This window comes from Cygnus atratus, chromosome 4, assembly GCF_013377495.2.
Source record: "Cygnus atratus isolate AKBS03 ecotype Queensland, Australia chromosome 4, CAtr_DNAZoo_HiC_assembly, whole genome shotgun sequence".
Taxonomy (NCBI): Eukaryota; Metazoa; Chordata; class Aves; order Anseriformes; family Anatidae; genus Cygnus; species Cygnus atratus.
Window position 1 is genome coordinate 68,362,206 of NC_066365.1, and position 25,666 is coordinate 68,387,871.

The 25,666-nt window shown below is 44.2% G+C and overlaps 1 protein-coding gene across 3 annotated transcripts in view; it reads right to left on the minus strand.

Annotated features, from left to right (window-relative positions):
* The window catches only part of FAM193A (family with sequence similarity 193 member A), a 76,139-nt gene that overhangs the window by 47,650 nt on the left and 2,823 nt on the right, over nt 1–25,666 (minus strand). Inside the window, exon 1 of one of the 3 annotated variants that reach the window (XM_035547203.2) lies at nt 11,849–11,903. The exons of 1 other annotated variant lie outside the window; for it this stretch is intronic. The gene's annotated coding sequence lies outside the window, so the exon portion shown is untranslated. Of the gene's footprint in view, nt 1–11,848; nt 11,904–25,666 lie in introns of those variants that run through there. One more of the 3 variants, XM_035547205.2, reaches the window with a different exon arrangement.

Genomic DNA, 25,666 nt, shown 5'->3' on the forward strand with positions numbered 1-25,666 from the left:
TACTGTCTACAGCTGGACTTTCGAAAGGCAAAGTAGAGGATAAAACCAGCTTCAAATTATTACTAGAGAAGACACAAATAAGAAAATTAACTTTGAAGAGTGGGCATTGAAGAAACACCCTCCTAATACGCATGTCAGACACCTCAGATCTAGAACAATGGAAGCAAAAAAATCGAATCAAGTTTGCTTTATTTTTTCCACCCAATTTCCAAAAAGGGGAAAAAAGGACAGTTTTTTGAACAACAACTCTTCTTCGTCAATTAAAGGGCTTCCAGTACTGGAGGCTGACTGGGCAGTGGGATGCACGTGCCTTCAAGAGCAAAGAAACCAGTTACAAAGTTTAGAATGAAATTGGTAGCTGCCGCTCTGAAAGCGCTTTTTGAGAAACTTCGAAAAAAGACAAATCTCTCAAAAACCTTTTCATTAAGGAAATACATTTACCTTCCCTATATTCAAGACACTGATTATAAGAAAAGCATCAGCCATAGTATTTTCACATGCTGATGCTGAGCGACCACACCTAAGGCACTCAGGAACTCGACAAGAAAAGAAGAATATTGGGAAGTTTGTTATCTAGTACCTTTCATGACAAAAAAAACTGAATGTCAGGAGTCACTGCTTCATGGAATAAGATACCTTTTCTTTTGTCAGTAGCATTGCATCTCTTGATCCTAGGCACCGTGCATTGTTTGGTTCAAAATATTAGTATAAACCCCCCAAAACTCGCAGTGACCGTAACATCTGCAGGAGGAACAAACATCAAGGAACTAAAAAAAGAATAAACAAGCAGAGAGAATCATCAAGAGTAAAATGTCTGATCAAGAGTAAAAGGTCTGTAGGCCATGAGATTTAAGGCACTATGCGAGACTTAAGAAGAAATACAAAAAACAACTGAGAAGACGGGAACAGGGAGGAAGGCACCAATGACATGACTGGCAAGGGAAGGAGATGGCTAAATAGCACAGAGAAAAACTAGAGGAATCTCGCAGAAGCAATCCAAATGGGGCTCAAACAATAGCAAGCTGAAAACTGCCTGGTTTTAAGCAGGAAAAAAAAATACAATGAGATGGTCTCACAAAATTTAAGGAAATGAGGGATAGATCTAAAACTACAGCTACATCTTTTTTCAAGGCACAGGAGTTGTAAAGAGAAGGTGGTCTGTCAGAAGCTGTAAGGGTGAAAGTAAATGAAAAATACTCTCATTAGAAAATGCTCCAACAAGCCAAGGTCATGGCAGAAGCACCAGATTTGTTTTTTTTCCCATGTTCACTACTGAAGAGCTTTAAGATATTCTCCCCGTGAAAGCTTTCTTTACAGAGGAAGCCGCAGAGGATGTTTCAAAGCAGAGCCCTGCTAGAAGGCAGCATGTAGGCAAATGGATAACTCCAACTCACCACCAGGAGCGGGTGATGTTCAGGCCGGAGTCCTACAGTTCCTAAAGTAGCTCGGTGATGGAAGAGCTGCACTAACAATTAGTGTGTAAACGCTTGCTTCGTACTTCACTGCCACCAGAGGAGCAGGAGGTGGGTTTTGTTTATTTTTTAGTATTAAATTCTCAGAGCAGATCAAGGAAACTGTCCCTGTCCGAAGTCTGGAACAGGAAAGTGCCCGAGCTGAGGCAGCTCCCCCACAGCACCACGTTCATCATGTTCCTGAAGAGACTGCGGAAAGGCAGAAGGGCCTTACAGGATCTAGTTACCGGGCCATATGTCAGCAGGTGCCATTCAGTACATAAATGTGAAGCAAGAGACAAACTAGACAGCTGTCACTTCTGGACAACCGTGAGTGTTTTTTTTAAACAGTCTTGAACATCTATTTTCAGGGTTTTTTTCAAAAGGCTATTTTGTGAAGGTGAGTGCCAGAAGGAAAGCTGACAGACTGTCATGATCCCTAGAACAGGAACCACGCATGCCCTCTTCACCGTAAGGTTAATTAGAAAAAATTATCTTCTGTTCTTTCTACAGATGTTATTTACACGGAAAAATAAAATCTTGCAAGCTGCTGCCACACTAATTCACCCTCTTTAAAGCCCTAGTTCTCTGGAAAACAGGCACGCTATCTCAGCACAGGATAATTCACACCAGAAAGCATGAAGGAGGGAAGCCTTGCTGCAAGCAATGCTCTGAAGTCACCTGAATGACCTTGAAGAACCGGCCAAGCAATTAGGACGCACACACTCGAACAAAGCCTGTCAGGAGCTGCTGTAATAGCCTGTCACAATCAAAATCGGAGCTCCTGTGGGCTGAGGGATGAGTTACAAGATCGGAAACACGCCCAGCTGCCCTGGGATGGAAGCCCGGTTATGTCACACAGGCAGCACGAAGAAAGCGAGGGATGACAAGGGATGAGAAGTCCCATGAAAACCTCAGGAAAAATAAAGGCACAGGGAACAGACTTAAATTCAAGCCATCATCACTGAACCCTCAGCAGTTAAGAAATGTGATGCTGAAAAAGCAAGGAATTTAATCAAATTTATCCTGTGGGAAAACAGATAGAAAGCATCACATTGACTTTCTCAAGCGCAATAGGGAAGACACAGACTAGAGAAAGGTTACATGAAGGCTGTACTTTATTCTACAACGTTCAAAGGTAATTCCATAGCACTTGAATTAATCCCCTTATTTTTCTATAGGGAGGCGAACAGTTACATTTGTTGAAACATCTGAGACAACGCATTTTCTGTAAGCAACCGCATAATACTGAGGAAACCCACCGCTCTTCGCCCTGCCCATCTCCCTCCCCAAACACACCTTCAGAAAGCCATCAGGAGGTCTGGGCCACGCTACCTGTCCCCCCGCCTGTACCTGTTGTGCCAAACCCCGCTGCCCCAGCTGCTCCGGGCCCTCTCGGATGCTCTACATCACCTCCCACCTTGGGGAGGGAGCAGCCCCGCGTGCGGCCGCCCGCAGAGCTCCCTCCCTCCGACAGCCTGATGCCGCTCCGGCTTCTTCCTTGGGTGCTCTCCAGGCAGCGGCTGAGCTACGGCGCTCCTCTGCCGGCCGCAGCTAAATCTGGCCCGGAACTGCTGCTGCTGGCAGGTGAATGAAGCTGCCAGAGTCCTTCGTGAGTTCTGGAGACGAAGAAAGATGTCTTTGTGCCTTCGGTCCAAGGGATAGGAAGATAGCGGTTTCAGGAAGTGAAAGTTCAGGCTCCTGCCCCCGTGCCCGCAGCTGATTTAAGGACAGGGCATTGTGGAAGTCGAAGGCACAGATAAGCTCAAAGAGCAATTATAAAAAACACCGTGAGAAATCGGCTCAGCAGTAGATAGCCTGCATCACATCGTTTATCTCTGGACTATGAAGAGCTGGAAAAGTACCATAAAAGAAGGATCACTCCACACGAGCTCCATCACTCTCTTCTCCACTCGTCTAGCACCAAGCCCTATCGGACAGGGCAGCACGTTGGCCTCTAGGACAGCAAAGGTTTTGTTTCTTTTTGCGTTTCTTGATTGGTTTGAAACATTGCTCCCGAGCATCCGACCATCAACACGTATCCCTTCCTTCAGTCTTTTTCTGAGCCCACACCATGCCTAGTTACTATGTGATACAGAGCAGTTTTCCAGAGGATGAGAGGGCTGAATCAGATCTACTGGGGAGTCCCATCACTCTTGCCTAGGTGCTGTCGTGTATTTCAATATTCTGACCATTTTTGTCCTCTGTCCCTTTAGGAAACCCACAAAGAGCTTTGGAGGCACTGGAAGTACCCATCCCCAAGACAAAGCGAAGCACAGTGATTTCCTGCTGAAGGAGCTCTTTGCTGCGATCTGGACAGATCACCTCCACGCTCCAGGAGTGACAACCAGCTCACCCACCTGAACACCATAAACCCTCCAAGATCCCACCCAGAGCAAAACCAAAGCAAAACAATGCCCACGCCTCATAAAGCGCAACGTGATCTGGGCTACAAGGGACAGTGTATTCAGCCTTTTTATTTTACGCAAGTTGTTGAGGGCCGTCTGAACCCGAAAGAAGCGGTGCACGGAGGTCCTGGAATCAGAGAGACGATCACCCGAGACTGCGCTCAGGAATCCCCTGGGAGAAGATGCCAGCATTACTGCTGCGGCTAGGGGAAGCTGTCAGGAATATTTACTGGCACTCCAGCCAGGGTCAGGAGCTGCGGAGGCTGCTGTGACACAGCCCACCTCCGCCTGCCGCAGCCGCTCACGGCCGTCCCTGTCCATGGTCATGAAATTCCCGGCCCAGACTGGCCTTGGACCGGGAAGCTTTGGTAACAAGAAGACAGACCTCTACGGATTTTCTGGGTGTAGCCATATTTTTAAAAGGTTAAATGCAAGAGTTTTCTTCCTAGCACAGGAATATGCAGCATATAAAACAAACATGCCCAAAGCCAAGCGGGAAAGTAATCAGCAGCGTGTACCAGACTTTTAGGATCATTGGCACAGCACTGCTCATGAAACTCAGGAAGCTACTGGAGTTTATTATTGTTTTAGACAAAAATAAATCCTTTCTGATTTAATTCCAAACAGCTTTTAAGCAGTAATTGTAAATTGGTAAATACTGGACTGGCAGCAGCGAAGAGGTTGGAGGTTCCTACCTACAGGCACAATCACGATTTCATGTGATGCAGTGGTGAAACCAGAACGAACTTAATTTTCAGGGGAGGGTTGTACATGGATAAGGACCTCCAAATAGTTTTAGTAATCATGGGGATAAAAGAACAAAATATCTTAGTACCCAACACTGATTTAGAAGCAGTTGGGTTTTTGCTTAGGAAACTGACATTATGAACACCCAATTTTTAGGTGATAATTACACGTCTTTAGTGACTCTGAACAGAACATGCTTGTACTTGTTAACAGATGCTTGCTTGCCAGGGAGTCTCGGTGTTTGAGAAGATTTGGAGAGGAAGCAGGGAGGTCAGTGATTAGCTGCCCAAGTCACCAGCTGAAGGCCACCAACAGGGAAGGCTGTGAAGCTTTCCTACAGGAAGAGATCTTGGTTCTACTAAAGATCTTGGAGTTCCAAACAGAAAGCAGAGATAAGGTGATTATAACCAAAACTCGAGTACCCACATGAAGTCACCCAACTGATTCATTTTGCAGGCTATTAATCCATTTCACCAAGCCTGCTATTTCGGGCACTAACACAAACTCCTAGGCTATCCTTTCGCAGCCTACCTTGAATTATTCTAGCATAGTCCAAACAATTGAGATGGGAAAACTTTTCAATGCATAAAGACGTATCCATGAATCAGTCAGTGATGCAAGAAGTCAGTCCCCTGGGACTCCTTCAAGAGCCACTGGATTGCATGCAGTTTCAGAAAGCCTTTAAATCTTCACTGAAGTCTGTGGAAGCGTTCCAGAGGATGTTACAAGGCTTTTGTGACTCTCGCTATACCCAAAATTTGGGATACAGAATCTGAATGCTACCCTCAAATACAAAACAACCACCTTTTAGCTCTGAAACAATCAAGTAACAGGAGAAACAGAAGTTGCCAGAAGTTGAACGGCTGCCAAGAGTAAAGCATTAGTGAGAAATCTGGCACAGGTTCCAGATGGCAGAAAGTGCTCCGCATCAATACAGCTAATGTGTCGGGTCAATCCTCCGCTACGCTGGAGCCTAACGTACAGCACGTTTATGTTCAATAGCTATAGTACTTAAGGGAGATCATTAATAGCATAGCATACGAGTGTCCTCAAACATTTTTACCTTACCATGCTGTTCCGAAGTGGAAATAGCCAGATCTCCACCTGACAGCCAAGGACCTGGGCACAAAGCAACTGCGTTAACTCCCTCCAGGTCGCAGAAGACATTTGGGGAACAGGAGGAATTGAAACCAGAGCTGCTGCAGACAACCATGTCAGCTGTGAGATACCTCAGCTGGCTACGATAACCAACAGTATGGCACTAAAACCGTTTAAGTAAGATCCTGTGTGTATCTCCAAGTGGATCCAGCAGGTTGGAAATCTTGCCTGTGAAGCACGCTCCCTCCATCAGGCCTAGTCAGTGGGACTTACGTACCCAAGGGCTAAATACAGGAAATCATCTATAACGGGGGAAGGAAGAAGAGAGACAATGCTGGCACCACAAAAAGATGATTCATCTGACTTGAGAGAATTTGTTCTTGTTTTGTCTGTAAAGACGAGCAGGAGATAGGAAAATGCCGAGCAGATAGCTCAAGTGCTGCTCTCAGTTACAAAACCAAATGCTTGCTGCAGGAGCCAACGAGGCTGCTGCCAAGTAGGTCACTCATTTAGCCCTCCAAAAGGTAAGGCACAATACTCCTCCAGCATGTTAGGAACAACATATTAAACCTATTAGGAGTCGAAGGTATACCTGGCGATAGACAATCGTCACCTTAATCCAAAATGAGATATTCTCTACCCAAGTACCTCCACAGAAAACACCTATGACCTATTCTCTCCATTTTAACTTGTGCTACCAGTAAAGTTTGTGAGATCCCACGTCAACTTATTTCTAGCTCAATAAATAGGCTTCTTGTTCGCAATTTCCCGGAAGATGCTCATTATTCATCCACTGTAAGACTTGGGTCATTTTGGTGACACTTGATTGCAATTTTCATCTTGTTAATGTAAGAACACAGACTTGGAGTATTTTCTCTATGAAGTCAACCCACACCATTACTGAATTTGGCTAACCCACGAGACAGGTTCTTTGAAGGCTTCCCTTCTTCAACAAGTCACATTATTAAAAACTTGTCACTCAGATAGATGTAAACATCACACTATCTCCATAGCTTAGTAAACAGTATTCATAAAAAAAATTCGCCAAGGATAAAGGAGGTCAAACAGGCTGACAAGCTGCGGGCAGGGAGGCTTCATGTAGAAAACCTGATTTACCTTGCATATAGATAATGAAGTAAGCTTGCTATGACTCAAGCCGCTACAAAATGATGCCTCAAGATCCCAAATATGATTTGCTTATTCTCCAACAGTGAAATAGGACCTTTGATATTAAGGCAAAATGGCAATAGAGTTTGCAACAGAAGCTGAAATTATTTCTAAGCAAATACTTCTTTTCCAGTTGAAGCATCTATCATAACTGCTGTTCAACCTTCGGAGAGGAATCATATAAAAAACTGCAAGTATCAGGCGTGTACTGGATTTGCTCTAAGAGACCAATACTTCCCAGTTTCACAGAAGTTACAAATGAAGAGTGAAGCTGCATCGGGAGACTGTCCCTGTCTCACCCTTTTTGGGAGATATCCAAAACCAAAGCCCAGATGACAAGCCTCTGCTACCTCCTGCTAAAACTCAAGCCCGAGTTACTCAGCCAACAAGACTGTGTGCCAGAAGTGTTTTTTTTTGTCTTTGTTCTGAAAAGATGACTTAACCATTTACATGCCCATTACAGGGCTGGGTGACCTGTACGCAGTCCTGCTGTTCAACGTCAGGCATAAAGATTCGTAGCTGGAGAAAGCCGAAGGCACATGTTTTTCCATTGTTTGCAAAAGTGCTGGCCACGCACTGTTAGCATCTGCCAGACCAAATACATAAATAAGTTGAAAAAAGTCACCCTGAAAAGTATACTTAGTCGAGGTTTTGTTGTTTTTAACACCATTAGACACATAAAAACCTCAGAAATAGAGCAGGAAGGAAATCAGACAGCACTGAACAAAGCAGAATAGGAAAAAAAACAATCTTCTTGCAACTTTAAGTCTTTAAAGGATGCAAGTCCTCTGAAAACAGGTAAAAGCAACACTTCCTGTGAATTTACACAGAATTGTTTATTAGCCAGCTGCACCTTCTTGCCTTGGAGCCCTCAGAGAAGATATAACAATTCTGCTCTGACACAGTAATCAAAACCAACTCACCTCTAAACAGCCACTTCAATTCACAAACCACAAATCCATCAGGCCTTGATTGACAACAAGCTATGCTCAGAAATAGCCATCTTAAGTGAGGTGAGCTACACCACAAATAAAGGTGCCTGAAAGTACCCCAGGAAAGTGTTGTTTTTTTTTTTTAAATCCTACCTACAAAAGACAACTTTGAAGTAGTGCTTTCAGAAGAATGCTGACACTTATCCTGTAATGATTTTTAAGAGAGCAATGTCTATATATTCTGAGCTCTTCCTCCCGTACATTATTCAACGGCGCACAGTTTTTTCTTGTGGCTGAATCAACCTGAAATACACCCTCCAGGAAATGAGCACCTGTTAGGAAATACGGAGTTCACAGGTCATAGTGCCAACAATACGGAAGTGTTAATACAGGAAAAAAAAGCTACGATCTCTACAAGAAATGGGAAGCGTTCATAAAGAAAAATTAAAAAGATAATTGGACAACGAACTACAATTGTTTAATTTTAACTTCCAACTTAAACGAAAGGTTATACTAAAGAGGAGTTTTTCATCTGTTTTCATTTATTAAATGACGACAAATGCCTTCTTTGGACATTAATTTGAATGATGCAGACTTGAACTACTAATTCCATTAAACTTAGCGGTGGGAATATTTATTCCTATGTCAAGGCTAGCAATAACTCTCTCCCTGCCCCCTCCTCATTTTTAAAAAAAAAGCCTGATGTGACAACTAATCCCTATCAAAAACTATCCTAAGGAAAAGAAATATGCATATATAGGAATACACAGTAGTTTTTTGGAATGAAATGCCCAGATCCTACCAGCAGTGCTACCTACCCCTGCAGGCACTAAGTTGAATTCCACTGCTAAAAAACAACCCTATAAACATGTTTCTGAAGTACAGCTTTTAAGTACCGCCTGTCACATGAAATTTGTGTAACAAAGGCCAAAGGACCTTCCTGTTTGGATGCCTTTTCAAACTGATAGATATGATCTAGCATAAACCCTATTTGAAGATTGCAAGTAGCAAATCACCTAAACCAGAATTCATCCAGGCTCAAAAGCAATTAGCAAATTTCATTGTATTTGTTTACTCTCAATCATTGTTCTTCTTTCATTACGTCTTCAGACACTTCTATCTGATGAACAGTTGATTTCTTGCCTTCTGAGTAACTGGAAAGGGTTAGAGAACAGGCCCCTGGAAGTCAGGAACACAGTTATCATGATCCTGCCTAGTAGGTAGCCACAGGAGAGGGTATTTGGTAAGAATTCAGTGCCAGACACAAAATAACCCCCCTAGTCCTCCATGTGATACTGCTGTCAACAGATTCAAGGCCAAGGCTAGTTTTTTTTTTGTTTTAATATGCTAAATATTGTGCAGCTATGTACATCCCATCAGCACAGCAACCACAAAGGTCAGTCTAGCTAGGTCATATGAAGTTTCGTCACACTTGCATGAATATTGGTTATTTGTAGTAGAACAAGTATCAACTACAAGTAGAACAAGTATCAGCTACCCCTAACAACCGAGGGCTCTTTTCTATCCTCTTCCAAGTCCTTATATCCTCTGGAAACTTTATCAGTAAAAAATTCACATTTTCTTCCGAGGCAGCAGCAAAAAGTTGCAGTATTTCCACAGTTCCCTAGAACGCCATACAAGCGTACGCCTTTACAGCTACCACACTAATTAACAACTGATGGTTTTCCAGGACAAAAAGCCGGAAGACTCGTGTCATCTGGGGAAAGTGTACTTCTCGCATTCAGAAGGGAACGAGCTGAAGCCACCCCTGCTTTTCCCAACGCAGTCGCCACCAGAAGCGGCACTGCCCCGAGCTCGCGAGCAGAGCTCGCCGCCCGGCCCCGCAGATGTTCTTCCCGAAGGAAGACGCACGCTTCCAAGCAACGCTGACTGCCGTGGCCAGCCTGTGCTGACCAAGTCTCCTGTGGTTAATGGTTAATTGCCCTTCCGAGGAGAAGGATCGCTGCAGGAGAAAGCGCCAGATCCCCGATGCCGCGAGGAGTGCCTGGGCTTGCGAGCCTGATCTTGTCCTTCTCCTCCTTTGAGCCAAAAGCCATCTGTCTCATTCACACACACAAAAAAGTCACAGAGTCACAATTTGCACCACGTTTAAGTACATAAACATGTACTAGAGAAATGTGTATCACACTGAAATCCATACTGTACTGCAATAATTGAAATATATTGCCCTGGGGGAAAAAAAAAGGTGGATTTATCCGATCGTCAAGCTCCGCTTTTCAAACTACAGCACCACTGCGTGTGCACATGGACAGCTTCAGTGGATGAGCTGTTTCCTCACAGCATTGTAAATACAAGAAAAACTCTCCTCCAGAATAAAAAAAATCATTAATTTTGGTCATCAAAATCAGTTTAACTTTAAAGGAGGCAGAACAAGTGAAAACAAGATTTAGCACAAAAATATTAGGGCTTACTTCGTTTAACAAAGTGATGACATCACTGGGAAGGAATGGTGAAGGTAAAGACAGGAAGAATCAAATCCCCACATTTTGCAGAAATCAGATACAAATCAGATAAATCACGGCTGCAAAGCGTGACATAAGCTTGTGCTCATCCTGTTCGTGATGCTATCTTAATTCTTTTCCTAAAGAATCATTTTTGAACAAAACCCAAATTATTGCATTAAGTATGAGGCTCTCGGCTCTTGAACTGTGTGTAACCAAGGAAGTACAGCATGCCCCTACTTGTGCAACCAATTACGTGGCTCAAGAAGACCATTTCTTCAGAATAAAGCCAGCAGCAATTAACATCCTTATCTTCTCTGTATTTTGTACGGCATCCATCTGAGGTACCGCACGTAAACTGAAAAATGTGTATTAGAAATTGGGTAGTTTAAAAGCATCACTGTGCACACATTCAGTGATTTGTGCTGGTAACTCTGGAATGTCTTCTCTTTCATCTTAAATTCATCCCTGTCTTTTATACTTCACATTTCCGATCCTCAGAATTTTTCAACCACCAGCTCCAAATCAAGAAGTTTCACATCTTAAGGGAACATGAAAAAAGTCACAGGAGTCCAGGGCTTCACAAGCGTCTCCTGCTACATTTGCAACCAAACATCCTCTCAGAGATCAATTTTCTACCAAGATTTGGAAATGAATAGGGAAAAGGATTTGCTTCTATCAATGGCTTGTTCCCAACCTTAAGACTGCTAAAAACAACTCCAAGATGCACCATGCTGCGCTGTCAGAAGACACTGACAAGTATTAGTGCTGCTTCACGGCCCTCAGAGAGGCTTCGTTTGGCCAGCCACCTTCAAGCGATGACAAACTGGAACAGCCACAGTTACAGCCACGCCGGGCCGGCAGCGAGAGGCCTGCAACCAACTCCTCCCTGTGAGTGCACCGGGGGTGGAAGGAATACGGGAATTAAGCTGAGGATTGGGAAAGCCACGTACGAGTTCCTGGAATACACTCAGCCTGAAGTAAAACACCACCAACCCCAGCGGGAAGCATGCGAAAGAGCTGAAAACCAGGGTAGTGAACGTCTATTGCAAATGAGGTTTTATCAGCTAGCAAAAGGGATTTTACGTTATTTCTACGGATACAGTACCAAAAAAAGTTGCCCAGATCCCACCACATCTTACCCCCATTGATACCAAAAGGCTTTGTAGTTGCACAGATATATTTGTACCTGAGTTGCAGTATGACTTATCTTGGTCTTCCTGATATTTAAAACAGATTATTACTGGGGCCGATAGTTTTAAAGCTCTTACATGACTTAACTATGCAATTAAAGCAGAATTTACTATTCCAAGTTGAGTGTAAAAGCACTGAAAATTTCCAAGATAAATCCTGAAACTGAAATAAAATCCAATCTAGTGTTAAGTCCAAACGGGAGGAGGAGGAAGAAACCGTGCCTTTCCCTCATTTAAGTATAATAATTCCCTTGTAAAGAGTTTCCCGCACACCATTAAGTGCTCTTCCCCAGCTCATAAGTGAAACGGGAGCAGATAGACAAAATAACCGAACTAATTTAAGAGCAGACAAGCTTAGACTTGAGCGAGCGAGATCTGGGTCTGTACTACCTAGATGTGCAGTCACCCAGAACCCAGGCTCTTCCGAGGAACATGCAGGCAGGGAGATTTCTTTTTGACGACACACCACAAGTTCTTGAGGAACACGTATCCCCCGTGCAATCCTTTCCTTCTTTGTAGCCAAGCATGACACAGCAGAACGGAGCCAATCCACCTCCTCCCGGGATTCTGCCCTTCCTGTACTAGAAAGAAGTTCAACGGTTTTCCAGTAATTAGGCAGCAGCATGTGCTAGAGAAATACCAAAAGCTAACAATGAAGGTGATTCAAGCACTTCCCCCGCCAGTACAACAGCCAGAAGTGTTCCAAGCAGGTAGTTCAAACACCCCAAAGGTCTTCCAACCAGCCCTGGCAAGTAACAACCACGCATACACTTTTTTTTCTAGTACAGAGTTGTCAGAGATCTAATCTGTCGTTTATCCTTCAATCCTGAACAGAAATACATAACATCAATAGGACTGATGCAAAACAAAAATCCCAGGAACATGCCAGCACTTTGCCTACGAACAAGTAAGTTACATTCCTTCAAAGGCAAGTTCAGGATGCTTCAGACGAACATTTAGGAATGAATTACACGTAGCCTCAGTGATCTAACCGCAGATGCCCTCCTACAGGAATTATGTTGTAAGAAACTGCCCTTATCTGGTTAATCAGGCAAACTGGTGAAGGGTTCATCTGACTCACTCCTGACAGCAAAATCTCCTGAGATATTAAGTGAAGCCCTGCAAGGGGAACGGCATTATCCGAAGGACCAACCAAACGCAGCATTTCAATCCAGTTATGTGGTTTTTTTCTCCCCACAGTATAGGGATGGAATTGCCAGGTGAATCACACGCTGTACGTGGACGTGACACTGACAATCAAGGCAGAGAAATAATTCCCTGGTTCTAAGCCCCTTCAATTCTGCAAAATGAGCATCAATAAGAAGAGCCCTATTTAACAGCTAGATCTAAGAGCAATCAGCAAAATTACTGGAGAAGACTGCAAGCAAGCTTTAACATCAGATTTGTGACGATCTGTTAGAAGCACACCTTTGAACACAAAGCTGATCAGCTACAAATTAAGCCAACATCCACATCAGATTATCTCAGTCCCTGCACCTCATCCTCCCCAAACCGCCCAGTTCTAGCTGTTTGGTGTACATGCATACGTCTAATCACTTCTTAAATGTCCTGCAGCCACCAGAAGCACACTGCTGAAGCCTAACACATGGCGTGCTCCACCTACAGCTGTGGGAGGGAGAAAAGGACAAGCCAGGCACTGCCCAGGGAGAAAGCTGCCTGCTGGCCTTTCCTAGGGATGCACCCTCCTCCTCTTGTTCTCTGCCTGCCCTCAGACCCCAAAAAACCCTCAAGTGGCTGTCCGCAGCAGCTCCTAGGAGGAGCAGGAATCTCAGACATCACAGCTAACCTACAGGCAGCCGTGCGCCACCCTGAAGGTGAGCTCAATGCTCACTCATCACACCAACCACCCTTCGTGGCTGCCCATCCATGCAGGTACCAGTTACACTGCCACAACGACCAGGAACACGTAAGGTGTTATATATGCCTGCACAAAAAGCAGGGGTGTAACAAGCTCGAAGCTCCCCATCAGCCCTCCCTATCACAACTTGGGTAGCAACTACTTCATCCTGCAGACAACCCCAACCCCAGGTGCTTGAAAATCGCATCGGAGGGCAGCTATGGCTCCTCTGATCCTATGATGAGGTTCTGTGTGCAGGAAATGTAGAAGATTTCAAGGAATTAAGCCATAGGAGACAACCTTTTGCTTGCTAACTTGAGTGAAGAACATTTTATACTAGGATCACAAGGAAAACAGAGACTAAAAGATAAGCCAGAGGAACCTGAATAAGAGCCTCTAAGTTAGTGAAAGGAGTTACTCAAAGTTCACGTGAAAGAAGCAACCAATCCGTCAGGGTTAGCCATGTGCATTCAACTGGAGGAAGCAGGAGAAAAGCAGCTAGAATTCTTTGTATACGAGCAAGACTATCATCTACTGCCTAAAAGTGTACTCCCAGCTGGAATACTAACGGAAAGGCAATACAGTCAGTACAAAGAAGAAAAAACCACTCGCCAACAAAAGCCACCTCATCCCCAAAAGCCCAGGGGTGTTGTGCCTTGCTGCTAAAGGACATAAACATGACCAAGCACAGAAGCACTCGAAAGCTGCACGCTCGCTGCCATGACAAGTAGCAGAGAGATGGATGACACCTTCTCCGAGCAGGTAGGGGAGTAAAGAAAAGCACAGGACGTCTTGTTACAAGGAGATCCTAAGAACCTAGACATCTGTTGGATACACAACTCCAACACGAGTTCAAGAACTTGACTTTTTTTAAAAAAACAAACATGGAAAGCAACCAGAGAACCCTTCTTTAGCTGTAGCCAGCAAGAAAGAAGCGGCTGACAGTAAACAATGAGACAGTTTCACTGGATGCAACCGTACAGTCAATGGCTATTGAAGAGGGAAAGGAAAGAAGAACAGCAAGAGACAGACCGAGACAGATTTAATATCATTAAATAAGAGCTCACAGAAGGCTAGTCTAAGGCAAGGAAGAGCTAATTCTCAAATGACACAAAAGACAAACAAATTCAAGAAAACCAAGCACAGCAAGAGAGCAGAAAACATAGCAAGAGAATAATGACTCAGAAAAAGCATACAGAAAATGAATAACATGCACAACAATGGCAACAGAACAGAGGGGACAAATCAAAAAGGCTAAAGACAAACAGAAACAATTCTCAGCTTGAGGCTACTGAGAAAAATCATTCTATAAGTACGTTCCTAATAACAAGAAAGAATCTGTCCATTACTGAATGAAGAGGGAAAACAGATCTGGTCCTCACTACAGAGATCAACTACAAGTAGGTGACGAGCACAATTAGCATCAACAAACAGGTAAAAACACCTTTCCAGAGTCAGACTGTGACTGGAAACAGCTGTACTGAAGCACAAAAAATATTAAGTTGGCTTTATCTGGTAACATTCAACTCATTTGTTCAGGAAGCCCCCTAAGCCATCTTGAAATCCATAATCCTATCTTTGAAAACTCAAGGAGACACCCAAGATATCAGAAGCTTAGAGAAAGGTGAACATAGGCTCTCTCTTTAAAGCAAATAAACAACATGACTCCTAAATAAATAGGAAAAAGAAACAAGAGGAAACCAAGTGAAGGACAGAAACACCTGGGGAATAATACTGCCTTAGCTTAGCTTCAGTTCCGAGTAAAGTTAATCAAGTATATTCAATCCCTTATTTTTAATCACTTAAATGATACTGAGAAGAGGACCAGCCACCCTAGTTTTGTAAACGAAAAAAAACAAGCAATGTCAAAGACACACAACTTTCTTCCGCAATGGAGCTGCACAAAGGAGGAAGAAATACCACGATTTACTCGACTAAGCCTTACTTAGGAGGCTCTTTACCAGACCAACTGAAAAGCAAGATCCAGATAGAAGCACTGTGAGTTTCTACAGAGGTGTAGGTGACTGTACGCAGAAGAGTTAACAAGGTCAGCCCGCTGGAAAAAAGGCTAATGCTCCAGTGGGCCATCTAGCTTATGTGACACATGACATAATCCTCCCACCTAATGCCGCTCCGCTAAGTCTTCCATGGAGAACTGCAACTCCTTCCCAGCACGGTTCTCGGAGCTGGACACGAACAGCAGGGAGAAACGCTGCAAGAGAAGGGGACCACGTCCAGAGAGAGGAACCTGCCTGGGAGGAAGCGGGGACACCGGGCTCGGCGGTCAGACAACTGCCGGGAGGAACTGGCAGTTCCCAAACAGAACGAGCAATAAAGTGCTTGAATCGCAGCAAGGGAGACTCACATTATCCAGTCGAAAATTAGCAGCAGAGGATTTAAGGACAAAAATAGGCTGCTCGGTGCGGTTGTAGAGTCTCCATCACTGAGGTCATCAGAAGAGCAGACTGGACCAACAGCAGCACCACCACGGCTGTCTCCATGGGCCAGGAGAGGGAGAAATGAGCGAGATAAAAACAAGGGTGGAATGAAACTTCAAATTAAGGTTTTATAGCCCCGATAGGAGGCTCTGGAACATTACATCCAGCTCTAGTATCACACTTAAGACAGTTTAAAATGTGCAGAAGGAACTGAAGAACTACCCAACTGCCAGAGCACACGCTTCCAGTACCTGAGAGCCTCATTTTAGATTATGAAAAAGGAATTTGAGGGGAATCCTGTTATAATAGACAAATACCTTCACAGAAATAGATCATCAGGTTCTAGTGAGCTCCTTAACAAAAAAGCCTACAAGACCCACTGCCCAGCTATTCAGCAACAGCATCTTTGTTACAGACCAGCATTGAAGACAAGGATTTCGATAAGACTGGAGCAAAGCATTTTTTTTACAAAGTAAGAGCCTATTTTATACTAGCAGCAAGTCTGGCTATTTGTCTGGCACGAGGTTTAAAAGGTAAAGCATGATAATTCAATTATATGGTTATAAGCAGTACTGTGACGCGTGGTTGCTTGGATTTCGGTCTGCTTCCAAGACTGCAATAATAATAAAAATCAATCAAGTAAATGAATGGCATTTCTGAGATTAATCACCCACTTTTTGAACTTGTATCAAGGTAAATATTTACCTATCCTGGTGCCCATTGGTACTTTAAAAAGCGACAAAGCTCTAGAATAAGTGAGGTCTCCTCAACAAAGTTCCCAAGGGGCAGAAACAGGGCCGCCAGCTGCGTGCTGCTGCAGCAGCCTGCTTGCTGCTCACCCACCTGCGCCCCCCCTCCTGCGGGCAGGACTGGAAGGTGGAGAAGAGGCAAGTTAATTAGAAGGGTAAATACACAAAGGAGCCCTGGGACACAGAGCCATCCTCTCTGCTGCTCCCACCACTATTTTCTAGCATATTAAGGCAGCTGTAAGCCTTTTTCCAGTAGGGTTTCCCTACAGGCAGACCAACTAGACCGGACGGGTCAGCAGAGCACAGAGGGATGGCTTTCCAGAAAAGTGAGCTTTATTTTTTAATTTTAAGAGAAAAGGAAGAACCACAACAACCTATTACAGAGGCAGGTGCAATAAGTGACAGAAAGACATCTTCCTCCAGTGACCCTCCTGTAGTTTAACCAAAGGGATTCCTGCTCTGCCAAATCCCAGGAAAGGGGACACTTAAGGCAGACTTTTGCATCATATTTTTCTGGTCATCAGCTAGTATAAACACTAAAAAACCTTGATTTTGACAAGTCAAATTACTTGGGCAAACTATACAAAAGAACGCATTTGTGGCAGAGTGAGGGATGGGACAAGACAAGCAAAATGAAATACCAAAAAAAAATATCCCTTTATTAAGAAAGAAGAAACACATAGGTCACAAAGAAAACAGGAAATTCTTATCTCATCAGAAGAGCTCATTCCTAACTTGAGAAAAAAACTAAGAACACAATTATTTGCGAAGAAATTTTTACTTTTAGGGGAATAACTCAAGTGTCGTCCTACTATTCCACTACACCCTATACGTAAGTCATTTTATCAAAACAAAAGCTCACAAACACTAACAGGGTTGGGAGTCACCTCCTTGAACGGATTTCTTTTAATACTATTTTTATTGGTTCATTATTTTTATGGTTTCATTAGTTTTAATGCTATTAGCATTGGTGCGTACCCTCTGGGCTTTAAGAGGAAACAGGCACGGAGTACCGCACACTAACCTGACTCGATTTCTGCGCAATTGTCAGCAGCACCTTACTGCCACGGAGGACGAGCCGCACTCACTAACAGGGAACACCAGCACCCCGCTGACTTCTGAGCCTCACAGCTGGCCTCGGACTTCGACGTACACTCGAAATAGGAAATGCATCTAAACACATACTACGTCCCTAAGTTGGAAGCCACAAAAGGCAAGCAGCACACGTTCAAATTCCTATTTGAAAACTCCATGTGTACTTAGGCAATAAATTCCCGTAGACCATCACTACTAATGTTTGGATCAATTCCCAGGGACCAAAGCAAACCCCATACAACCACCAGATTTTTCACCTGATGAAAAAACGGAAACAAATGCTCAGAATAACTTATAGCACCAAAAAACCCCACTATTCCTCTTCGTTTTCGTAATGAAGACATAAAATACGTCAGCCAAGTTTAAAAACCACACTAGGCACAATATTCAAAATGTTCATGATTAAGTGTCACAATTTCCCCACAATTCTGAAAACAAGCAAGCTGGGTGGCCAGTGACAGCACTTCTTAAAACATTAAATAGTAATTAATATTTAACTTAGTCACTTTGCAGCGTTTCCTCAGTACAAAGTTCCTCCCTCTCCTACATAATGCTTCAAAATTAAAGCTATGGGAGAATAGCGTACAACTATGGTAGCCTGTATTCAGGACAGAAAAAAATCACGTGCATTTTTTCCATTGAAACATCAGTAGTTGTTATTTAAAGCAATGCCCACCTGAAAATCATGGGCGTTTAATTTTGTCTATTCTTATTGCCGTGTTGCAGACTCTTAGCCAGTTACTGCACTGACACAGAGCCCAGCCAGCTCCAGCCTGCTGTTCCAATCTGTCTCGAATCACAGCAGACACCAGAACAATTCCCCCCGGACGCCTTGAAAAGGAGCAGAGAATGACAGCTCGTGGAGATGAATCTTGGGAGTAGCAGGGAAAAAGGAGCGGAGATGAAATAAAGACGATCACACAGGTGTAACTGCAAAGTTTCTTCTGAGGGTAAAGAAGTGGTCTGCGTCTTGCTGAGAGATGAAACAGGCATCAGATGAATTCAGATTCTATTCTGGTGGAGATTTTGTTTTCGAATAACCATCATCTGTAGCCACGTACCTAAGTTATGGCCATTAAAACAAAGCGATGAAAAACCTTCTAGTCCACCTCAGCTAAGCCACTGACTTGCCATCTGTTGTGCTAGCAGCTTACTGAAGATAAGCAGCCTGGAAGCATTACGGCAATTAAGAAATCTTTTGGTCATTAACTCCACACCAATTTAACACTAAAGGCTGGCAAAATTGGACTGTGGCTCAGATCTGCTGTTTAAGGCAAACGCTTGTGTTCCCAGTGACTGGCTTCACCGTGCAACCCAGCGTTAAAACCATTTACTTGGGCACTTGTCTGACTAGGAGCAGCCTTAGCACTCATGTTCCCACGTAGTACACGTTCCAAAAATATTCACATGCCCACAACGTACTTCATGCCAACTTACACAACACCACCATTAATCCCCATTGAAGAATGCCATGCTTAAAAACACTTGGAGCCACGCACACACGTGTGTGAGCATGCATACACACATCTATCCATAAGAGAGTCACTGGGCTTGTGTCACCAACATTAGCGTTACCCAAATTCAGAGCCTCACATCCATCTCAGTGATAAACTCCCTCCAAGTCTGAAACAGCCCACTACTGGGTTTAACACGGTTACACAATTTGGAAGAGGCTCCTTAACTCCGTGAGGGTCATAAACTAACCCACGTTTGCTGTGAGAACTGCTAACTCCGAGTATCTTCACATCACGCGATCGCTGTTAGCTTGCTGCATCCACACCAAGGAGAAAGAGACCACACAATACTCAAAAATAGCTGAGCTGCGCCTGCGTACGGCTCAGTGGTAGCGCCACATTCCTGGCTTTGGAAGGGTCCTGCTCTGTGAGCTCAAGCCACTATTCCTGCACCTAGAAAACTGGAAAAAAAAAAATGTTTTGGCTTTCAAAAACCCCTTAGTTTAAAAGCAAAATAACTTTAGTCCCAAAATACAGCGCAAAGCAAGACATTTGCAATGCCCCCAGTTCGTGCCCTGCCTCCAAGGCACCAACGCAACTGCTTGCACTACTCTGCCTTTGAGAGAGGCGTCGCAGAGGAGAAGCAGGAGGCAGAGCGCGTTCCAGCCTGGCACCCTGGTCCAAAGCTGCTTCTTTTGCTCTGGAGGAACAGGCATCGAGGCAGCGCAGAGCTTAAAGCAGACCAGGAGTCAAGGCAGAGCCTCACAACACTTGGCAGAACATTACATTCAATGCAGTTTCCAACAAATTTCAGTGCTACATACTACGAGATACATCCTAATAAAATAATAGGTAGATTTTCAAGCCTTCTGGAAGACGTCTATTAATGCAAACGAGTGGAATTTCATCGACTGCCTTCTCTTTTCCTTACGTCGCCAACATGACCAAGTTTCAGCCATGTCCTTCACAGGCTTGGAGGCTGTCATTAAGTGATGCATCTAAAAAGCTTACTAGTCAAGTTCGATTAAAACATAATGTCATGCTCAGTGGAGGTTTGAGTCTTCACCAACTCCCTCGCCTATCTCACAAGGCTGAGCTTCTTTTCACTTCACACCTGTCAATTTCGTGATTTTACAGTTCTTTCTCATCCAAATTAACTCTTCTGCCGCATCATCCAAGGGGGATGAAAATGCCATTTTGGTCTCATTCCGTCCTTCCAAAGACCCCATCCCCATTCACTAGCCACAAAACAGACTTACCCTTCTCTCAGCTTACCAGATCTGTGATGGGCACCTGCTTCTTCTGACAGATGGGAAGAGGAAAGACGACGACCAAAAGACAAGACCAGACCCTGACAGAGTGGCTACATCCAAACTATAGCAAGATGCTGTTTCTGGGTCACGTTCAGACCTTGGTCTAGTCGACAGGTATCTGGGATCCCAGCTCCTAAATAGCTGCTGGTGGTACAAGGAGATCATTTGATGGACGAGGCCGAACACCAGCTCTGGGTTGCGCGCCAGCTCAGGCAGCAGCCAGCCACGTTAGCACCAAAGTGTGCAAAGTCCACCTGAGAGGCAGATTATTACCATGAATCAGATCATTTATTAGCCTAGATGGCCAGTTTTAGACGAAAGCTGGCTCATGAGATGGATGGTCCTCACACAGCCTGCTGCACCTGTTTTTCCCCTCTCCCCAAAAGCTTTCTGAATGTTTTAACTATAAGGGATTGCCACTACTGTACGCCTCCTTCATCCTCTGTAGAGGAACATGCCCCTGCTATCCTTCACTCTCCAGTTCCCTATCTGGGGAATAATTTCCACGGTCACTTCTGCCACGCTTGCAGATCTCCTAAAGAAGGTGAGCGAGCAGACCTTAAGGGGGAGGGAAAAGAAACACCTCATCGCCACCGCCTGGCAATTATTTCACTGCTGTAGACTTAAGCTGCCAGTGTTTACATCCCTAATTAAAGGAGCTACAGATAGTCCGTGGGGCCCTTTACACATTCACAGGGCAGCTACTGACTTTATATACTAGAGGTAACACATCAACCACACACAACGTAGTAAACTGCTATCAATCAGTGGCATTTAATACGCTAGCGACGCACGCACCCACCCGTACACAATGTCTAGGAAACTACCTTCTCAGCATACGCGCAGCTGGGAAATAAACCAGCCACTGCCTCTGCACTGCTTGGTTTTGCTTTAACTTTTAAGCGGAGAAGCTGCTGTTTCCAAAGTGAGCAACGACTTAGGGATGGAAGCGAACAAAGCTGACATTGCGATGCGAGCTGTGATTTCGCTAACGCTCTGACAGCGTAGGCATAACAACGTCTAGAAGAATACAGACAGGTATCTAAAGATGTAGCTCCAGAACAGTGAAGTAGCCTGAGCTGCTGGACACTTCCACCCCTCCTGCCACCTTTCCCTGGAGAAGAAAAGGAAGAGCTATTTAGAGCAACAAACACTGCCCCAACAGCTGATCACATCCTCCATCTGTTCGCAGCTCCACGCAGACCTCTGAGCTGCTGCCAAAACAGTTAAAAAAATCCAGCAGCTTTTTCTGAGAGCAACTGCCATCCATGCACGCTCCCGGCGATCGGTCCTCACTCCTCGTTACTCCTCCTGCAGCAGCACGTCACCTCCCACAGCCACACTCGAGGCCCAGGAAGTCCAAGGCTCTGGATTCAGAAGCAACGATTTCTGTAATCCTGGGAAGACTTCGTTATTTAGCTGGGTGACTGCGGTCTCACGTTTCTGAAGTTCCTGCAGACACACGCACTCGAGAAAGCTCCTATAACCCAGTCCGTCAGACCAAGGTGTTAAAGGGTCGCTACTGGAAAGATGGCTTGTGCGAGAGGACCTGCTTCGTGGTGCTCTACCATAAGACTAATGATCTACAGAAGCATCTGCAGCCCATTTGATTTTATTTGTCTGGGTCTGAAGGGAGACTACACACCGCAGTATTTCTTGGAAGTAGCCCGAGCTTTTCTTCCAAGAAACGCACAGTAGAGTCACTCTTTCTTTCCTTCCAATAAACGAGCCAAGCTATTTTTTCAGTTTTAAGAAGCGACCAAGGTTGCGAGGAGGCTCACTCATCTCAACCCTTCTGAGCTTCCAGTTTTATTTTTTAAAGTGAAGAAGCCGTAACTGAATAGGCAGGCCAAGGATAAATAGGGCCTCCCACAGAGACTTCCATAGCATCCTCACCTCTGGGTGCCCAGCTTCTGCCAAAGTCCCCTGAGGCTTCCTCTTATAAAGGGTGGAGAGAGACTCGTCTCCTACAGCGTGATTCAGAGCAGGAATGCCTCCTTCCCAGATGCTCCAGCACCCCCTGTTATTACCAGGAATTCTGTGATGGAAAGAACATTTTCCCAAGTCATGCAGCCTGCCCAACAGAAGCTAAGTTAATGACATAAGCACACGGCTAAAGCTCGTGCTCCCTGACAGCCTCTCTCCAGCTCCATCACCAGTCCAGCAGGAACAGCTTCATTCAACAGCCTCAAACAGGCTCACGGGGCAACCCCAATACTTTGTTCCCCTGAAAGCCACCGTGTAACGCGGTGCTCAGACTAACCTCTGCACCACTACAGCAGCTGCACATGCTATATCCGAATTATTTGCTGTAAGAAAAGTATATACTTCAGGAGAATTACTGTGCTGCTCAGAGCTTTCATCCTGTTTCTGGTGTACTTGCTCACATGGCTATGAGGTGAAGGTCAGTAATGTCAGGGGCTGCCTTGAAGTTTAATAATATAAAATCATCAAGTACCACTCGTGTCAAAGAAATAATGGCATATTTATCTTATTGCATTCCCTGACAAGCCTCGACTGTGGCAGCTCCCATAATAGCATTAAGAGCAGCATCACAGATGTCATTTCCCATTTGAACTCTTCATTTGCAGCAGAAGAAACTTGAACTTGTGGATTAAGTTATTAACAGAGAGAGAGTTAAACTGCAGCATTTGTCTAACTATTTAACTTCAATATTCCCTTCTTTTAATTATCCTCGGAGAACTGCACATATGACATACCCTTCCTCAAAACACAGCAGTCCAAAGCTGCCTTGGTCACTATTCAAATAAAAGCTTGGCACAAGAAAACAGTTCCTACATTTTCCTTTCATCACTTTAATAAATGTGAAGTGACCTCTTCCCGACCTTGAAGGAGCCTCAACAAATACTCTTCTTTGATTACCTGTACCCATATGAGTGCTGGAACACTGCCTAGCACATCCATGAAGCCCTGTCCATCCTAAGCAAAAGCAAGTTCATTTCCAATTATTTCTCCTCATAACTTCTTCACGATGCATCTTCAGCAGGCCTCTATTTCTTGAGGAGCACCCCCACAAAAACCATAGCAGGGACTAAACATTACCCCTGCAGGCACCAGATGCCATCAGTCTGAATTTCAGCGCGCACTCAGCTCTCCCTGCCAGGCAAGCAGAGTAAGCCTGGATCCCTTCATACCCTGACTGTAAAGGAGACGGGACCCGAGGGCTCCCCTCATGGTGGGATACCACTATAAAAGGATATGCACTGTAAAAGAAAGTCTGGTATTACACACATAAAATGACACTTCAGGTACTGTTTTGTATCAAAAAATTGCAGGACAGTGACTGGTCAGAACCCTGAATGTTGCCATCAATACCCACCACTTGACAAGAAACCTAATTTCACATTAACCTAACTCTGAATTAAATCAGCAAGGTTTCATTTTCAGAGAGGAAACAAAAGTTTGGAAGGGAATGGAGTCAGTCTTTTTTTTTTTTTATAGTCAAAAATATCTTTTTAATCTCTTTCAACCATTTTGCAACCAATACAGCAAGAAAAAACCCCACCTCTTTCCTAACAAAGCCGTAGCAGGCTACTTCACCAGTACCGATTAGGCACCGCTGAACCAGATGCAATTTTGGCCACACTTTCCACATGTTTCATTTAACAATTCACAAGCGATTATTCCCGTTATCAATTGACCATGATAGAGCAGGTGCAGGAGGTGGGGGAGAAATGGAGCGATCGGGGATTGGAGATCCGTCAAGGTCAGGAGTACACAGGCACACGCTTCCCAGGAGCGGCACTACCGGGTCCGAACGGAGGGATACGAGGCGTGCCTGTGGTCGCCGACCTCTTAGCTGAAAAAGACCTTCACTGATCACAGGAAGATCCTAAGAAAGAGCTGTTAATGTGAGTGTTATGCAACCATTAAGCTTGTTTTAAATGAAGCTAACTAGAACGCTTCAACCTAAGTCGCAATAAGATTCCCTTTCTAAATTAGCAAGGTAACTCAACCGTACCACCTAAAAATCAGTCCTAGTAGTTTCAGCCCATTCTGTTACATCTCCTTTTATTAAAAAACAAGCAGAGCATAAGCTCTTCAAGGCAGGGACCGCACCTCCATTTACAGGAAAAAAAAAAAGAACGAATGAATTGCATTTAGTTAGAGGAAGAAGTGTGCTCCTGGACTATCAAAAGACTTCTTTTTCCTAAAGTGTCATGAATTTTTAGAATTACCCGTTCCCTCAACTCGAGGTTACAATATTATTTTATTAGAATTACCAGGTTTACCTGAGCGTTGATAAAAATGGCTAAAGTTTATTTGCCTTCTTTGTTACCTATGTACAAAAGCTAGGTATTTATTGAACTCCTGAGTTCACGACAAAGCTCATCTTTTATACACTATTTCTTTTGAATGTCTGGATCATGGAGGGGTGAAGAGAGAAGAAAAATCTCCAACAAATCAAGCATAGATATCAGTGAAGCGCAATCAACTGGAGCACTGAACTACAAAGCTGCTGGGAAAAAATGGCCTACAGGGTGGCAACGTATGGTCTGCCATGAATAGAATATCTATTTAGGAAACCATCTTATAAATAAAGGAATAGTCCGGTGGAATAGCTCATGGAAATTCTAAAAATCGACAGCTCTCAAATGCAAGAAGGTTTAATACATTGCTACAATTTACTGATACAAACGATACTTGGAGAAATGGAAGCGAGAGCGTTGTAAAATGGCTACTGAATTATTCACCTCGATAACCTACAGCGACTGGTCAGCCACGGACCCCCAGCCCTTTGCTCCCCAGAACCTGGGCACGCTAAGGAACTGCCAGCTCTCCTACGGCATAACCCTGGGTTGTGCAGCTGTTGATAAAGACTGGTGCTGTAAGATGCAGTTGGTTATGATCCAAGCACCAGTCAAAGAGCTAAAGGGGCAAGTAAATGCAATGCATTACTGAATCAAAAACAAAAACAGGCAGCGGTCTGTCTAAATATATACATAAACTCTCAAAATATTTCATTTTTCTCATTACAAATCGTTGTTATCCATAGGATACTCAACTCCTCACTCCATGACACTGCTACAAACAGTTCTGTAAGGAGAAGAAATACAGCTCCCAGGGCAGTCTTGCAGGAGCACCGCACAGAAACGAATGACTTGGTTTTCAGTTCCAGGTTAATTAGACATAGCTACAGGTTTCCAAAAACTGAGATACTCCCTTGCACTGAAAACACTGCCGTCGCATCCTGAACTTCCCTATCACTCTAAGCATCTGAGAGCGCTGTACAGGATGAATTCTGATGCTTTAAAGCATGTGCACGGGGCAACATAGCTT